This window comes from Gobius niger (genome assembly GCF_951799975.1).
Source record: "Gobius niger genome assembly, chromosome: 3".
Taxonomy (NCBI): Eukaryota; Metazoa; Chordata; class Actinopteri; order Gobiiformes; family Gobiidae; genus Gobius; species Gobius niger.
The window spans coordinates 30,450,116-30,466,540 of NC_136854.1; the positions used below are offsets into that span (position 1 = coordinate 30,450,116).

At 41.8% G+C, this 16,425-nt stretch overlaps 1 protein-coding gene across 9 annotated transcripts in view; it reads left to right on the forward strand.

Moving 5' to 3' along the window:
• The window catches only part of tenm3 (teneurin transmembrane protein 3), a 627,437-nt gene that overhangs the window by 437,893 nt on the left and 173,119 nt on the right, over positions 1-16,425 (forward strand). The window lies entirely within an intron of this gene.

The following is a 16,425-nucleotide window of genomic DNA, read 5'->3' on the forward strand; positions in this document are numbered from 1 at the left end:
GGGCAGTGCATTTTTAAACCTGTCAAAGCGTTTTTTTTGCCTCATTTTACTTTTGCGCCTGAGTTACACATTTTAAAAAGCCTTCAGAGGAGAATGGAGAGAGAGAGAGCCCAGTGTTTTTTTTTTCTTAAAGGTCATTGATTCCCTGAATGAACCCAGGCAATTACGAGAGCAGTTGAGACGGCGCTTGGACTCGGAGGTTCTTTGCCATGGGGCGAGAGCGCGTCCACGGTGTGAGCTTTCGTAGCAAACTCTGCAAATTCACTACACAGAAAATACTTTCTATTCATCTTTAATTACATCGAGAAACAAGTACAAAATCTCCTGAAATTATGATTGCACTTGAAATTGGATAATAAATCTCATTTTACTCATTTTAAGTTTAAGCTTATTTTGTCAACTGCCAGATTATTTTCTTGACAAGCTAAAATTAGAGTCAAATATTCTTCATTTGTGTCATTTTATCCTTTTAAAAACTCCACCTGAACCGAGTACATTTTCTCCAGTTTGGCTTTACCCCACCCCCCCAAAAAAACCATCAAACCAGGATGAAAAAGCAACAGAGAAGCAACAATGACGCAATAAAAAAAGCGACAAAAACAAGGCTAAAAAGTGATGAAAATGTGACAAATATGTGTCAAAAAGCAAGGGGAACAAATCAATGAAGAAAGCAACAAAAAAACGACAAAAACAAGACAAAAACACAGCGACAACGCCACAAAAAAGTCACAATTAGTTGTGTAGCTTTCAAATGAAGCATTACTCTGGCCTAGAGGCTGTGAGCTCCACTCAAGAAGCTTTTAGATTTGGGTAAAAGTGAACTGGAGAAAATGCACTCGGTTAAAGGTGGATGGCAAGAAGTTAATGTGTCCTAGGTCATTTTCCACCAAATAGTTTTATGTTGTAAATAAAAGTATTCATCCAAGTGTTTGATATAGAAAAAACATTATACATGCAAGTAGCTGAAGATGACCATGTGCATGTCAATAAGACCATGTGTCACAAAAAGCAGGCTTCAAACAATTATACTGTGCATTACATTGGACTTTCTTATGTCTGGTCTGTGTGAAATTGAAAAAAAAAAGAAAACCTTTCAAAAAAAGATCACAACAAAGACCTTTTCGAGCTGTTCATGTTAAATAGTTGTTCAAAAGCATCCAATCTGGCCGTGACCGTGACATTTTCTTACAGTGCATAGCTCTGTCCACTCTGACCTTCTCCCGTGGTTGTAAAGGTGTTTTTTTTTCCCCCACATTGCCCCGGCGCGTTTGACGTTCCTGTTGGGTTTCCTGATTGACGTGCGCAACACACACTCCGGACCCGCGCAGCCGGAGCCACACTGTAGAAAGCGTGTATGTTTTGATTGGCACGGGCCTATACCCCAGACACAGGCAGTACATTTGGCCCTGACACGCTGACATAATGGCGGAGCAGACAACACATGATCCAGGCCTGTTCTCCTGCGTGTTTTTCCACTTTATGTAGCTGTCAATCAAATCCCGCGTGACCGCCCGAGTGCAGCGCCTCAGAACCGGCCCTCCTTTTGGATGACCCCCAGCACTGTAAAAAAAAGAACAACAACAAACACAGACCAAAGAAGAAGTTTTTTTTTCCTCATATACAGTATATTTGGCGCATTTGTCTATGGATTGCTTTATTCGTATCAATTAAATAAGATTAATAGAAAAAAAAAATGCTATAAGGAATATTCCGGTGTTGTTTTTGTTTTTTGCATTACCAGATTTGCTTGTTTTAAAATAAATAAAATGAAACTAAACCAGCTGGATCTAAATCGATACATAAAAGTTATCCAGAGTGTTGATGATTTATGGAGATTTTTTTTTTTTTTAATTCATGCAGTCCTTATATTTGAAGAGTTACGTGGCGCTTGGCTAATGCTAGGCTAGCGCATGTCTACGGTAACAGCTAGCGTGCATTAAAAACAGTCCCCACTCCACAGTGCACCAGAGGCAAATCGCTTATAACACCAGACTACCGAGTCTGTGTCGATAGAATAATTGTAACCATTTTGCATTTAAAATAACTAAAATTTTAGCAACATCAGCTTCGTGGTTGTAAATCATGCAGCGGCGGAGTGATCTGCTCGAAAATAGTCCCTCAAAATGTGGTGATTCATGCGATGCAAGGTCAGTTTATTTCAGAAATTAGAATTGCACTAACCTAGCACTAGCCTAGCACTAGCACTAGCCTAGCACTAGCCTAGCGCCACAAAACTCTTCAAATATAAGGACTGCATCAATTTAACCTCTTTACCCACTCTTTAACCAAGCACATTTTCTCCAGTTCGGCGTAAAAATAATAATAAAAACAAAAACAGGAATTCCGCTTTTAAATAAGGCGGTTCACTGGCCTATCGATTGTAAGTTCCGGTCAGGAAGCTATTAGATTTAGGTAAAGATGAACTGGAGAAAAGGTGGTGGTTAAGAGGTTAAAGAAAATATATCTCCAGAAATCAACAACACTCTGGATAACTAAAGGAAATGAAGCCTTATGTCAAAAATCCTGAAATATCCCTTTAAGGTCTTCCCCTTTTGCAGTGTGCACCTTGGCTCATTCTCCAAGAGCGGGAAAAAAAAATCCAGCGTAGCTTTGTAAAAACAATGTGTAAAATCAATCTTTATTACTGTGACAGACGAACAGTGGGGAGAATGAGGGGGAAAATGTGGATATGGTCGGCATCCGGCGGAGTGTCAGCGTCTGTGAAATGCAGAGCCCTGGTGTATTGTGTCGGAGGTGTAGCGTCAATGGTTCAGAACGGACAATATTCCGAATTGACTGCCTTCTATCCGGGACGTGTAAGGTCGCGCGAGGTGTGTGTGTCTTGGCGCGGGTCGAGCCTCATATGGAAAAAGCATAGCGTCGCTGCAAAGGGATCAGCAGCGGGTGCATTTTGTACAACAGACGAAAAAGGCAGACTTTGGAATTGGGACAGTGGGATAGCGATTCAACACTGTGGCCAAAATATATCAATTGCCCCCTGTTGGCTGTTTCCAGGAAATGTTTACCACAATAAGTGCCAGAATTCGATGAATGAATTCAGCCGGCCATTTTGTAACATAAACGGCTGACCCTTGTTGAATGTCAACACCCACATTGCAACCAAACTCTGAAATGTTTGCTATTGATACATTGAACTCTAATTATTTGCCTCCCTGTGCGTTCTTGTTCACATCAAATTTTCTTCAACTTTGCTCAGGCTTATTTTTATTTTATTTTTCTCTTCATTTCGACACAAAACCTGGAGAAACTAGTCATTAATATCACGAAGGATGTTACAAACAAGCTGTCATTTGTAATCTGCCGTTCTTTGTTCTCAAAACTCCACTTGCTCAGAAAAAAAACGGAACTATATTAACATGCTTGTGAAGTTAGGGAACAACCCATTCGCTGATTCTAAAATCTAACATCTCCACCATTCAATGCCCAGACATGATTGCGTCAGAGACCTTTTGATAAATAGGTCCAGGCGAATGCAATAACAAATTTAGTAGCAATTACATGCCCATTATGCTATTGTTATCATGTTCCTTAGACATTACCCTGAATCATTATAACATTTTACCAATCTCATTTTAACGATTTTACTCATTAAGAAACAGCACTATTATAAAAGATACATAATTAACCCATCTCTTTATTCGTTTAACCTGTAGGTTCAACCCTCTAGGTATAATTCACTGTTCAAACTATGAACATGAAATAAATTGAAATGTATAAAGAACCAAGGACATTATTTAGATTCAAGCTGCAACATAATAACATAATGTCTTTTAGAGTCTATACAAATGTTTATGCCGCAAAGCGAATACAAATGAAGTGCTTCTTAGTGAGAACGGTCAAAGTTCAAGCTCTGTGTAAGGACTTTTACATATATATTCTTTATCGAGGAAAAAATTAAGGCCATGAGATTATGTCCCTTCAAAACCACTGGGGGCCTCTGGTTAGAAGAAGTGGCCGACTCTGGTGCAGTACCTGGGATCCTTCTCCTAATCTTTATATAATTAGTAATAATAAACAAATACATAAATGAATAAGTATTCTGTTAGGCAATGTGCAGTATTGAACCTTGTAACAACGCAAATGCCCCGAGAGAGCCAAAAGGCGAGTTTTCCTGAGCAGTCCTCCTGCCAGATAATATGAGGCATCCTAATGTTGTGCCAGGAGTTTTGACAGGAACAAGCTGGAGGATTCTGTGCCCTCTGCGTGTTTTAGGTCAAGGGTCTGCAACCTTTTGGATTCAAACCCATGTGTTTTCTAGAATACAAATATGCTTTTATTTTCTTATATTTGCAACTGAGTTCAGTTACTTTATGTGAATGTAACTTATAGGGCACGGACAAAACATAGTTTTGCAACATATCACAATACATCTTTGTTGTGATATGCGTATCGTATCAGAAGCCATGTATCGCAAGTTGCGATTCGCAACACTTCTGATGAAGAAGAAGAGCTTTATTTATATAGTGCCTTTCACAGACATGGTCACAAAGGGTCAGTTTTACATTCACACTTGGTGCTAAACTACCTTTGTAGCTTCAGTTTCCCCTGGGGGAGACTGACAGCGCTGTTGCGACTGCACCCAGCTGCACCAATGGTCCCTCTGACCACCATCATTCATTCACGCACACACATCATTCATCCTGGCCTATTGTACATGTTTTTAGTGGTAACCAGAATACCTGGAGGAAACCTACGCAGACACGGGGAGAACATGCAAACTCCACACAGAAAGGCCCCATCCAGGTGGGAATCTGGGAATTTGGTCTAAATTTGTATAATGAGTCAAGATTAGATGCAGACTAAAGCATGTCCAAACCAGAGCTAAATCAGGACCTTGCCAGAGCACCCTCCATTAGACAGCAAAGAGCAGCAATTTCAAATACTCTGGTTCTCAGATGCTTGGTATACACCGACGGAGGAAACTGGATATTGCATTTATTTAAACTCACTGAATGTCTTTACCAGTTCAAGCCTGAGTGACATTCTCCAAATGCAAAGCGCAGTTGAGAAGTAAAATTTGATCCTGGTGAAATTGCCGTAATGGAGAGTTAACCCGTAGCCTCAGCGTTAGCACTGGATCGTGTCTCTCTACAGAGCTGCCAGAGCTCAGAGTGATGTTAGCCATGAAGGACTGAATGACTTGCCTTAATTTAAAGCTGCACGTTGTCAAGTGTCAAACGTTCACTACAGTGTGCTGAGAAAGTTTCTGCAGCCTACTGTTCAATGAGTGTTGAAGCTCAAATTGTGATTGTCTGCAAATAGAAATGGAGATGAGCCATTTTGTGACACATGGCCAAGAACAACAACTTCTCTGTAAAGGAATTAACCAGATTGTATCAGGAGTCTGTGGCACAATAGAAGCTTGAAAATTGAGCCCTGAACTAGAAAATATGTCTCCGAAGAGAGAGAAGATGCCGCGGTTTGAAAAATACTCATTTTGAGATGTGTAAACCCATGTGGCAACGTATTTCCTTTCATCTGCAGCACAATCCTATATTAGAAATTACAGACCTATCGATGGGCATGCTCTCTTTGGGTGGGTAGGTTTCTCATAAACCTAAAATATGCACAAGACGCAAGTAATTACAGCCAAGTTCCTGAAGAGATCTCGTGGCAGGTCCTGAAAAGTTCCTCCAATGACACTGATTGATAAAGGAAGGGTCTAATACAGAAAATACACCCATTAACAACTGACACTTAAAAAAGTTCACCTCTTAAGTGAGAAGTTTGGCATCACACTGACATTGTGGCTTCCTGCTCATCCGCTGCGTTTTGGAAACAAAGACACACTCGCTTCAAAAACCTTCCTCGTAGCTAATTGACCTTAGCCGCGGCTCATAAAGCACAGCCAAAACGGGGGTGCGGAGTGCGATCTCTTATGGGCGACGCCGGGTGCACACTCGGAGACCGGACTTGGCAGCGGCGCTGGCTTTCATTCGGGAGGCTTTTCTGCGCAGATAGTTCTTTCGCAGTGTGAGATAAAGCTGGGTATTATGCAGAGCCCTCTCCATCACGCGCCGCCATCACTGCGCGCTTTGTTCCCGAGATGGGACTTTCAAATAATTACCGGCGTCAAGGGAGAACAGAAACGGATCGGCGGCGGCAGAAGCCAATCAGCGTGTCACTTAGTTAGAAGGATAGAGCCGCTTTAGGAGGTGAAAGTGACAATGCAGTCCACCAGTCACTGTTTCAACATTAAACGGAAGAGGTGCAACATGTGCTTTTGCTCGTTTAAGTAAAGGCACTATGATCTCAACCCAAACTGAGCTGCCTTAAGCTGCATACTGAGGACACACGTTTATCGATTTAATCTCATGTACGTGCTATACCTCATTCGAAAGATCAGAGCCTCTGTTACCTACGGGAGGTCAGCCATAGCACTAGAATGTGTTTGGGAACAGGTGCTGGAAATGTGGAAGTATGAGAGAGGCCTTTATTTTGTTCATTTACGAAATGGTTTTGGCCATCAGATCTGGCAACCCAAAAGGCTGATCTCATTCTGCTTTCCTCATTTACAAAGTACGTTTTAGGTTACAGTTTAAAAGCATCATCATTTATCATATTAGGTCACGCTGTATGGCCATACCATCTCTGTGGTGCAGTCATAACCTTGATTCCATAACAAATGAAAAGGCTACTCGCAACACACTCGCTATGCTAACGCCACACATGCTAACGCGGCGAGTGCGAACGTCCAAAGCAGCTTATAAATACTCTAACTGAGGAGGAACTGCGCCTGCTGAAACATAATTATTGTAAGGAAAGACTTAAAGGGGCTAGACGCAAGTTAGCCATTGTATACTCACTACTGCCGCCTCAGGACATATGTGTAACTGCACCTTCTATAGTGCAGGATTTTAGAAGCAGTTGTGGTGAACAGGTCTGGGCTCATTCTACACATTAGGACATTGTTGGAACATGTAGGGGAAGGAAAATACTTAATTTTAACATTTTTAAACTCCGTATAGTCCCTTTAAACAGACAAAAGACTTAAATTTGATATGCAACTAAAACAGCTGCTAAATACTCTGTTGCACTCGATTCTACCAGAGTTCTGACTCTACTCTAAAGGCTACATGAAAGCACTGCAAAGGTATTGATTTTCTTGCAATATTTATGTTTTAGCCACAGAACCTCTTCAGTGAGAGTATTATCAATTAGCACTTGCCACGTTAGCACTAGTCGTGTTAGCATAGCAAGTGTGTTGCGATTTGTCTTTTTTATTTATTATTAAATGAAGGTTGACATGAGATGGTATGGTCGTACAGCGTGACCCAATATGATCAATTACAATGCTTTTAAAAAATGATAATAATAATGCATCAGTTTTATATAGTGCTTTTCTGGACACTCAAAGACGCTCTATATTGCATTATTCATTCACTCTATACTTGGTGGTGGTAAGCTACTGTTGTAGCCACAGCTGCCCTAGGGTAGACTGACGGAGCCAACCAGTTTGCACCATGGGCCCCTCTGACCATCACCAACCACTCACTTACACACTACATTCGCTAGGCTTCCTTGTGTTCCCAAACGGTCCCCCATCCAAGTACCGACCAGGCCCTTCCCTGCTTGGCTTCCAAGGTCTGACGGGATTGGGCAAAGCAAAGCCGGTATGGACTGTGATTCCCTTGTCCTTTCTACAGTGGCTCATTTACAATGATGTTTTGACTGACGTTTACCCCAACCTCTCCGGTGTTTGCGGAGCTCGCCTCAACTGTGACCAAGCACGGATTTCGGAAATGAGGAACCTTATTGTGCAGGGCCTTAATACAACTAATGTAAGCCTGCTACAACAACTACAACAAAAACGTGAGCCTTTGCATTGCATTTAAAAAATAGACAGTCGACAGCAAGAATGTACCGAACAAAAAATATCTCAGTAGCACACAGCAGAATAAAGCAAAGGATCAATCAGACTCATTTCATTCAAAGAAATCATTTGAGGCCACGCTAATCTTTTTAGATACAGAACTAAAAAATGTCTCGCTATCTCCAAACCCTTTTCTCCATCATCTGCAAATGTGCCTTGAAGACATTTTGTGCCTTTCAAGTGTTGCAGTGGGTCCGTGCAGCCCCTCTCGGTGCGCGGCTTATCGGGGCTCGGGCAGGATGGCTTGGCCGCGGTAGAAGCGGACGTCCCGGGCAGGCTGTTGATTCCAGTCCTGCTTTTAACACAGCGGGGCACTTTGTCTCGCATCGATTGTACCGCTCCTCCCCGCCGCACCGATCTTTGAATACGGCTCATCAGGACGCTCTCCCTCTCTCGCTCTTCATCTTCTAATCACTAATTACTGCTTTCACACAAGTTCTCCTATCGGGAAATTGACCCGCCGCGGAGAGCTGTCAGTCAGCCGCGGAGTCCTACAGGGCGAGCTGAGCGCCGCGCCAACACCCACATTTTGGATTTCCATTTTTTGGGAGAAAATCACACACTCGCTAGCATGTAACAGTTGTGTCTTTGGGAATCTGGCCATGCCTTCAAAAGTAGAGCTACGCAATCTGCATTCTGGGAACAATAACTAATTGCACATTTTCAGACTTAGACGCAGAAGTATTGTGTTTGTAATTTGATTTGCGATTTGGTTAATCCTCAAAGAGCATTAACATTTGAGAGGGGAATGAAATAGGAACCGAAACAAGAAACATCAACATTTCAAAACATGCTTGTAGAGCTCTAAATAGAATCAACAGGTTTCTTACATGTTGCAAATGACCTTATTTTGTCACATATAATGTCTAGAATTATATAATAATAGTGTATGTAATATGAAAATTGCAGTCCTACTTCAAGGTTTTGTATAGTGTTGTACATGTTGCCGAAGTACTGCCTTTTTCCCCAAATAAAGTCCAATTTGATTGATATAAAAAGTCATTTTCATAGCTGGGGTAGTATGCATTACTCTTTCTCATCAAAAACATACAACAACCGCTGTGTTTTGAGTAATGTGCAATGGCAGCACCGTTTCGTGACCGCCATGACAGTAGCCTGATATTGCAGCAATACCACCACCTAGTGGCTAGGCGTGAATTCAGAAGAGCCAGTTTAATGTGAAAGCCTATGGGATCGTTACACATTGCAAAAACAACGTTTCCAAGAGGTTTAGCATTTGTAAAGCTATTTGCTCCCACTGTGATAGCTCTGGGATGGGTACAGTTTATGAAAGCACACAAGTTTTCATGAAAGAACATGTATAGGTTTAAGCTTTTTCCTTGATTGACAGGTCCTTTAGCACTGTGAAGGCTTTTTGCTGCTCAGTCCACCTCACGGGGGCAGAGTTTTCCACCTTTTTGTCCTTTTTTTGGACATGCTCTCTAGGAGGAGACTGAACTGCCATTGTGAGTTCTCTGTTGAATCCTGCTTTTAACGTAAATGGGGAGGATTGAGTACAAGAGGTCAATATATTATGGTTTTGAGCAACTCGTGCACCTTTGAGTAATCTTTGAATCTTCTCCAGTATTCTTAGCAGCACGCCGACAGGTCTCAAAAAGCTCCTCTTGAGGCCCTACGTATCCAGAAAGTGCTTTCCTCACCTCTCTATCTCTTACCAGGCTCAATTCTTTCATCACGAGGTAAAAACTCTCGCCATAGCTTCACTACAGTAACACCGGCCGCACAGTCTATATTGTTTTCTTTACTGAAGCAACTTTTAAGCGAAGGGGATCAAGAAGAAATCACTGTTGCTTTTAGCTGTTTTAGACAAATATTGCATTTTCTCACCAACCAAGATTTGTTTGAGATTAATACTTGCAAAAAGCATGATATCCCCTCCATTCCCGAATCCGTTCCCAAATTCCGTTGATTTAATTCAGTCCCGAAATGTGAGAAAAATCCACATTCACTTCATTAATTAATCTCTTTTTTGTGAATTTGTTAAAAGCGGCAAATAACCCCCTGTTAATTCCCCCAAATTTCCTGAAAGGGTTTTGTTGGAGAAAGCGCCCAGTGGTGTATGACCGTTTCCATGGGCGTTGATCCTCTTACTTTATCGCTGGCGCACACGTATGCGCACACGCGGCCGCGCTCCTGTCGATTCGCCAGCACTCTCCCATGACCCCGTGCTCCTGTCCTCACCATGAGGGCTGCCGACTAACGGGCAAGCACAGCACGCTGCTAATTTAATGAGGCACTGAGGTGTGTTCGAGATCGGTCCGCGGGAGTGTGGTGGAGGGAGCGTGCTCGTGCGCTGGGCTCGTGCGCGTGCACAGCGGGGGCCTCTCTTGCTAAATGTTCCCAAGTCCAATGTGTAATTGGTCCTTGACATGTCTCTCCCTGTATGATTCGCCATGAGTCCACTGCAGAGCACACTATGTACCCCCCATTGCACTAAGTCCATAACTGATACGGACTTAGTGCTAGTTTATGCTCTGAAATCATATACGCATGTTGAAAGTTTTTGTTTGCTGTCGGTGATCCCGGTCATTTCATAATCAGCACTTAAAGGAACAGGCCACCCTTTTTCCATACTGAAATATGTTCTTAGACGAGTTCACCCCCTTTGGAGCTATAGGAATATATTGGGAGAGGCCAAATGCTAACAACATCTTTGGTCGTTTTGCGCGACTGAGGGCACACAGTTCTTCCATACTGTGATATGTTCTTATCTGAGCTTTGACGAGTTGATACGTACCTGTCTGGTCTTTGTGCGTGCCCGTGGAAGAGCGTGGTAGCTTCCAACTTCACCCCCGTTTGGAGCTATAGCAATACATTGGGAAAGGCCAAATACCAACGACATCTTTGGTCGTTTTGCGTGACTGAGGGCACGCACAAAGACGAGACAGGTACGCATCGACTCGTCTAAGCTCAAGTAAGAACATATTTCAGTATGTAAAAACTGTGGCCTGTTCCTTTAAATAATACCAACCACCACCAAAGAATATAAAGGTGGCTAAACAATCACCACATGACCTGTTGTACATTTAGAAAGAGCCCGTTTCAAAAGCCTGGTTTGTGGCTGCACTGTCCTCAATATGGCCCACTTGTTCAGCATGTTCAGAACATCTACTAAGCCCCTTGAGGGTAGTAACTTCTTTGTGTCTGTGGAGCAACATTTCCTTACCTCTAATAACGTGAAGTGAGGAAATTCAATCATGGCAAGGACGGTCATTCAGTCTCAACCTAATCACTCTGAGCCGTTGCTTTCTTTGTGTAAACACGAAGAAAGCTGTTTGAAATCTATGAAACTTTTCCTTCCTGTGTTTGTTTCTGTAGCCTACAGCGGCGTGTGTGTTGACCACATTGATTGTTATTATGTTGGGCACAATCTTTTGTCAAAAAGCTTTGCGTGTGTGGGTATAGAAAGATAGTCTTCACGTGACTCTTTACTCAAGTTAAACAAAAGCACTTTGTTTTTAATACCCTTGTCTCAAAGAACTGTCATGGAAATACAATAAGTGAGCTGATGTGTGTATTTTATATAAGCCACTGAATGAATTTAAAATGTGGAAGCTAATGTTTGCCAACTTTACGCCAGTCATTTAGGAAAAGGACACAGAGCTTTGATTAGTTCACAGGTCCCACAAAAGTTAACGTCTTGAACCGTCTAAAACTAAATATGCCAACAACCTCTATTAAACGGCATGACATTTTTCTGTGGGACAACACTACTTTCAGTCCATTTTAGCCAAAAAGCAGCAATATAACCATTGATGTGAGCCGTCATTAGCAGGGTTGGTATTCTACAAAACTAGTCAGTCAAAAGTGCACATGCTTTTTGCTATCTCAACTATCTCAAGTACTTACTCACCAGGAAACTCTATACTGTTCATATTCCGTATTGGAAACTCGGGCTTGTTTTCAGTGCCACACCTGTCATTACACACTGCTGCTGCACATTTTGCATACCCTATAGGAAGACTCTACTCATCAGCAACAATAGCATAACCATATTTCTCCCGTAACTTTCCCTGACTTCCCTGCAAAAAAATATAATCTATAATGTGCTTACTTTAAACAAAATGGAACCTGACCTATTCAGTTTCTGAAACAGCTTACATTGCAGTACTGTGCAAATTACTGAATGCGTGATTCTAGTGTTTTTGGCCAAAGTTCACATTTTGAAGTCATAAAGGAGAATTAACAGTTGCAGTAAAACCTAGACTTCTACTAAAATCAACTAAATTCTAAAATAGATTTAATACAACTGGACCATCTGTATGGTGATGTCTTTTTTACTGAATAGGACATTTTACATAATTGCAGACAGCAATGCGTTGTAGGCTAATGTTAAAGGGACTATACAGAATTTAAAATTGTAAAAAAAAATGTATTTTCCTCCCCCTACATGTTCCAGCAATGTCCTAAGGTGTAGAATGAGCCCAGACCTGTTCACATGATCTGCCTCTAAAATCCTGCAGTCACTCAAAAGGTTGTTACTTTGGGTCTGAAGTGCCGTCATGCACGAGCTTAATAAGGGTTCAGTTACACATATGACCTGAGGTGGCAATAGTGAGTATAAAATGTTTTTTGTGCGATTCAACAATGTGAGTGCATTACTTTACAAATGGTTTCCTCATTACATATACAGTATATGTAATGAGGTCAACATTTAAATATTTGATCATTCACATTTTGTTTATGAATTGCACAAAAATATGTTTTCAAAGATTGTTGCTTTCATTCTTTTCTATATTTGTTCTCATTTCAATCCATATAAAATACTAATCTAAACATTCCCAGATACAAAGTTTATGGGATCCCCAGGGTAAAACTTCGAAAAGGTCGATGAGGGAGGGCTAAATGTTATCCAATTGAGAAAAAAATGACCAGGAGGTGATTAGGAGTTTTTTCAGAATGTTATCCCTCAGATGTGGAGCCAGAGCACTCTGTGGAAACCTACACAGACACGGGAGAACGTGCAAACTCCACACAAAAAGAGCAATAAACCCTGCGCTACCCTGCTGCCAAAGCTTCCTGAATAGCTCACACCCTTTATTTATTCTCAGCTTTCAACTTTTCCATACAAAACTTACACATTCAACAACTCTTATAAAGTAGTAGTAGCTCCCACTACTGACACCGCGGGCAGGCAGCTCACGTACTATCCCCATAGGAGTCCTCGCATCTCTATTTGGACTGCTCATGTCTTTTGTGTCCACATTTTCACATTGTGTACGCAGAAACCGCCGTCCCCCGTGACACCGATGGGACACACTCATTACGATGACAGCCGCCTTGTATGATCCGCTGTTTAATGAGAGGAGATGTCGCGGATGGCAGGTGTGAAGAGCCTGTCCACAGACGCGCAACTCCCCAGACACACAAACGCTATGGCGAACACGGCTGCCTTTCTGTTAGGTCCTATGCACGCTGTTTTATCACGGCTCGGTTGTAGCACTCAATACATCCTCATAGCAATTAAAAAGTTGGCATGCATTTCATTAGGTAAATTTGAGAGAGATCGTTGGATTTGGGGTTAGGGATGAGGACAGTGTCTTACGTATAGGGTTGGTTCACGTTGACAGGAGACAAGTAGCCTCTATAGCTCATACTCTTGGTCTTATTTAAAAGTCACATCATTTTTGTTTTTTTTTGTGTGATGATTTTTGGCTCGCAGGCTTTATTAGCCAGGACGGCTCAGAGGGTGCATGATAATAAATAGACATACCACTGGCAGCATCTAAAAGCCACATCTTTAATGAGTTCATATTGATTTGTTGAAATGCATTGTTGGTGCTCGAATGATGGCCGTCAGTGGCTCCTTCGCACCTAAAATGGACATGTCTTGCATAATAGGTTGTGTTCACTTGACTTCACAACATTCTTAAGAGCCCTATAGTTTAAAATTGAGGTGGAGGGCAACTGAAAATTCAATGGTGGTAACTATGGTGACTGTGGTAAACTGCAGATTAATATCTCAGTCATTACCGAACGAATCCACATGATACAAAGACTGTATCAACGTGTGATGTCGCCTCGATGAGCACATATAAACCAATGTACAGTTATTCTCTCCGAAAGGTGTGCGAAAGTGGAGACAATAATCGAAAACATGAGCGCGTGATGTTGGTCAGTAGAAAGGACTTTCAAACATCAAAATAATACGGAAGATTTGTGAATCCAATCACTGTCAGATACTGGTGAGGAAAAACATTTGTTCGTTTTCTTACAAAAAACTGTATTTCTCCCATAGAGTTGTATCGGCACCTGCCCTCTACCTGACATTATGACATCATAGATCATCACATTCTAAAACGTGAACGCAGCCTCTTGTGGATTGAAAACAGACTTGGTGTCCTAGCAAAAGACAGTCAGGTGTGAGAGACTGGGCTGGTCAGGATTTCAAATTCGCCTGGAGCTTGGGAGCTGGACGGGGCAGGGCAGGGCTCCTGTGATGGATTACGGGATTTAGAAACGCGGAGGACATTTTTTGCACTCACTCTATGACGCAACAAAATCCATTTCATACAAATTAGGCTCGAGAGTAGAAGAAGAAGCAACCACAGGGAGCAGGAAGACTTACGTGAGAATGAAACAAAACACCGCTGACAACATAGAAGACACTGCGGTTGCTCCCTTTCCCTCGATGTGGGTGCTCTGAAACAGGTGTACTATCTGTTTACTGCAGACTTCATTATTCAAAGCTTCTCCACAGGATGCGGACCCACTGTTTAGAGACAATAAAGCCGCTAACTCATTCGTCTTCTGTTTGTCTACGCCGTGTTGCATATTTATAAATCCCTCGTAAATCTATCAAATGTGAAATAAAGGCCTGTGTTCCGAAAAGCTTTGTCTCCCCGAATCAAACAGATGCCTAATTAACGCAAAGACACATTTCACCTGTAGCATTTGAACGGAGCGCCACCCGCAGGGCAAAAATTAATTATTGCCCTCGCAGCCGGGGCCTTACAAGAGGGAAAATCTGCTTGTAGCTTTTAATCTCGCCCAGAGTGTCGACAACAGGGCACGGAGGCATGTCCCATGATTAAAATGAAAAAAAAAAAAAAAATGAAAAAAAGTTTATTGTTATATTCCCGTTTTAATTAGAGCTGGTGTGTTTCTGTGGTTTGACTCGACAAAACAAGGGGGGGGGGAGAAAAGATGAAACAAACTCCCTCTCCTCCTCTTCGTATTGTAAAATGCCAAATCAGCGCCACAGCTATTCATCAGGCAGTCAGCATAAACGCAAGACAAGCAGAGAGAAGGAGGAGAGAGAGAGAGGGGAAGTGTCTGGAAAAGAAAACATGGCACCGAGGAAACTGTGTGTATCACAGAAAACTACAAGAAAAAAGAAGCGAAGTCCTTTGGGTTCAAATGGGTTATCTAAAACCAAACAAAATCCAAGGCAATAAACCCTATTTATGAAATCCTGTAATAAAGTTTTAGTTTTGTTGTCGTGGTCTCGGGGAACGGCTACAACCGAAGTTTGTTTTTACCCTTTTGAACCCAAAGGACTTTGCTTTTTTCTTGATAGAAGAAGCCCAGATGCGTTTTCACTTGAGCACCTGTTTACACTGTTTTTTACACGTGAGTACGCACGGACCGCGGCTCTCCTTCTGTCTATTTTATTGAAGGTTATACATAAAGGAGGTTCTACCGGATAGACGTCAGTAAGGCAGGTTAGTTTTACCCGCGTTGTTGCAATAGTGATCTTGAACATAACTTTAGAAAGGGAATATTTAGCGGGGACACAGCTACTGTAACGTGCTCCTATTTCGTCAATCACGTGGTAACATTCACATTACTGAAACGTTCAAACATAGGCTACGGTTAGTGCCAGATAGTTTGCTCAGAGGAGGACAGTCTGCTGTGAAAACTTGAGATTTCATAATCATGACACAAATTAGGGTTAGGATTAGTGTTATTTGTATTTTCAGACTAACCAACTCCTAAGACCTGTTCAAAATCACAGCAGACCGTCCTCCTGAGCGAATTTGGAGAAAGTTATGGCACAATAGCGTAAACAAACGACCATCAGGTCCCAAATAAATATCCACTGCCGCTTGTTTGGACAGATGGACTTATGTTTGCCTGGATCCTTCATTTGCCTGAACTTTACATTGTCTTGTTTATTGTTTTTATTTCATTGCTTTAAAGTTTGGTGCATCACTGTGAGGCATCGCCTGTTGTGATAATGGGCTATACAAAACCATTCATTGCCTTTATATTACCATTTTACTTTGGTTTGCATGTACTCACTGTGCTTAAAGATGCAAACAATCTCACATTGATATTTTAAAATCTTGAATAATGTATTTTTTCTTTCAATTTTTGCCTGGATAATTTTCTTCTTTCCATTTATTTATTTTTGCATAGCTCTCAGTCATCCACTACGTTATTCATCTGTTCTGGAAATATCTGTGGAAAAACGGCATCAAATGAAAAACCTACGGCGTACGTGTGGGAAGCTTGTTCTTATTTTTCCACAAGATTCGCTGATTTACAAGATTGAGAAAAACAAGGTT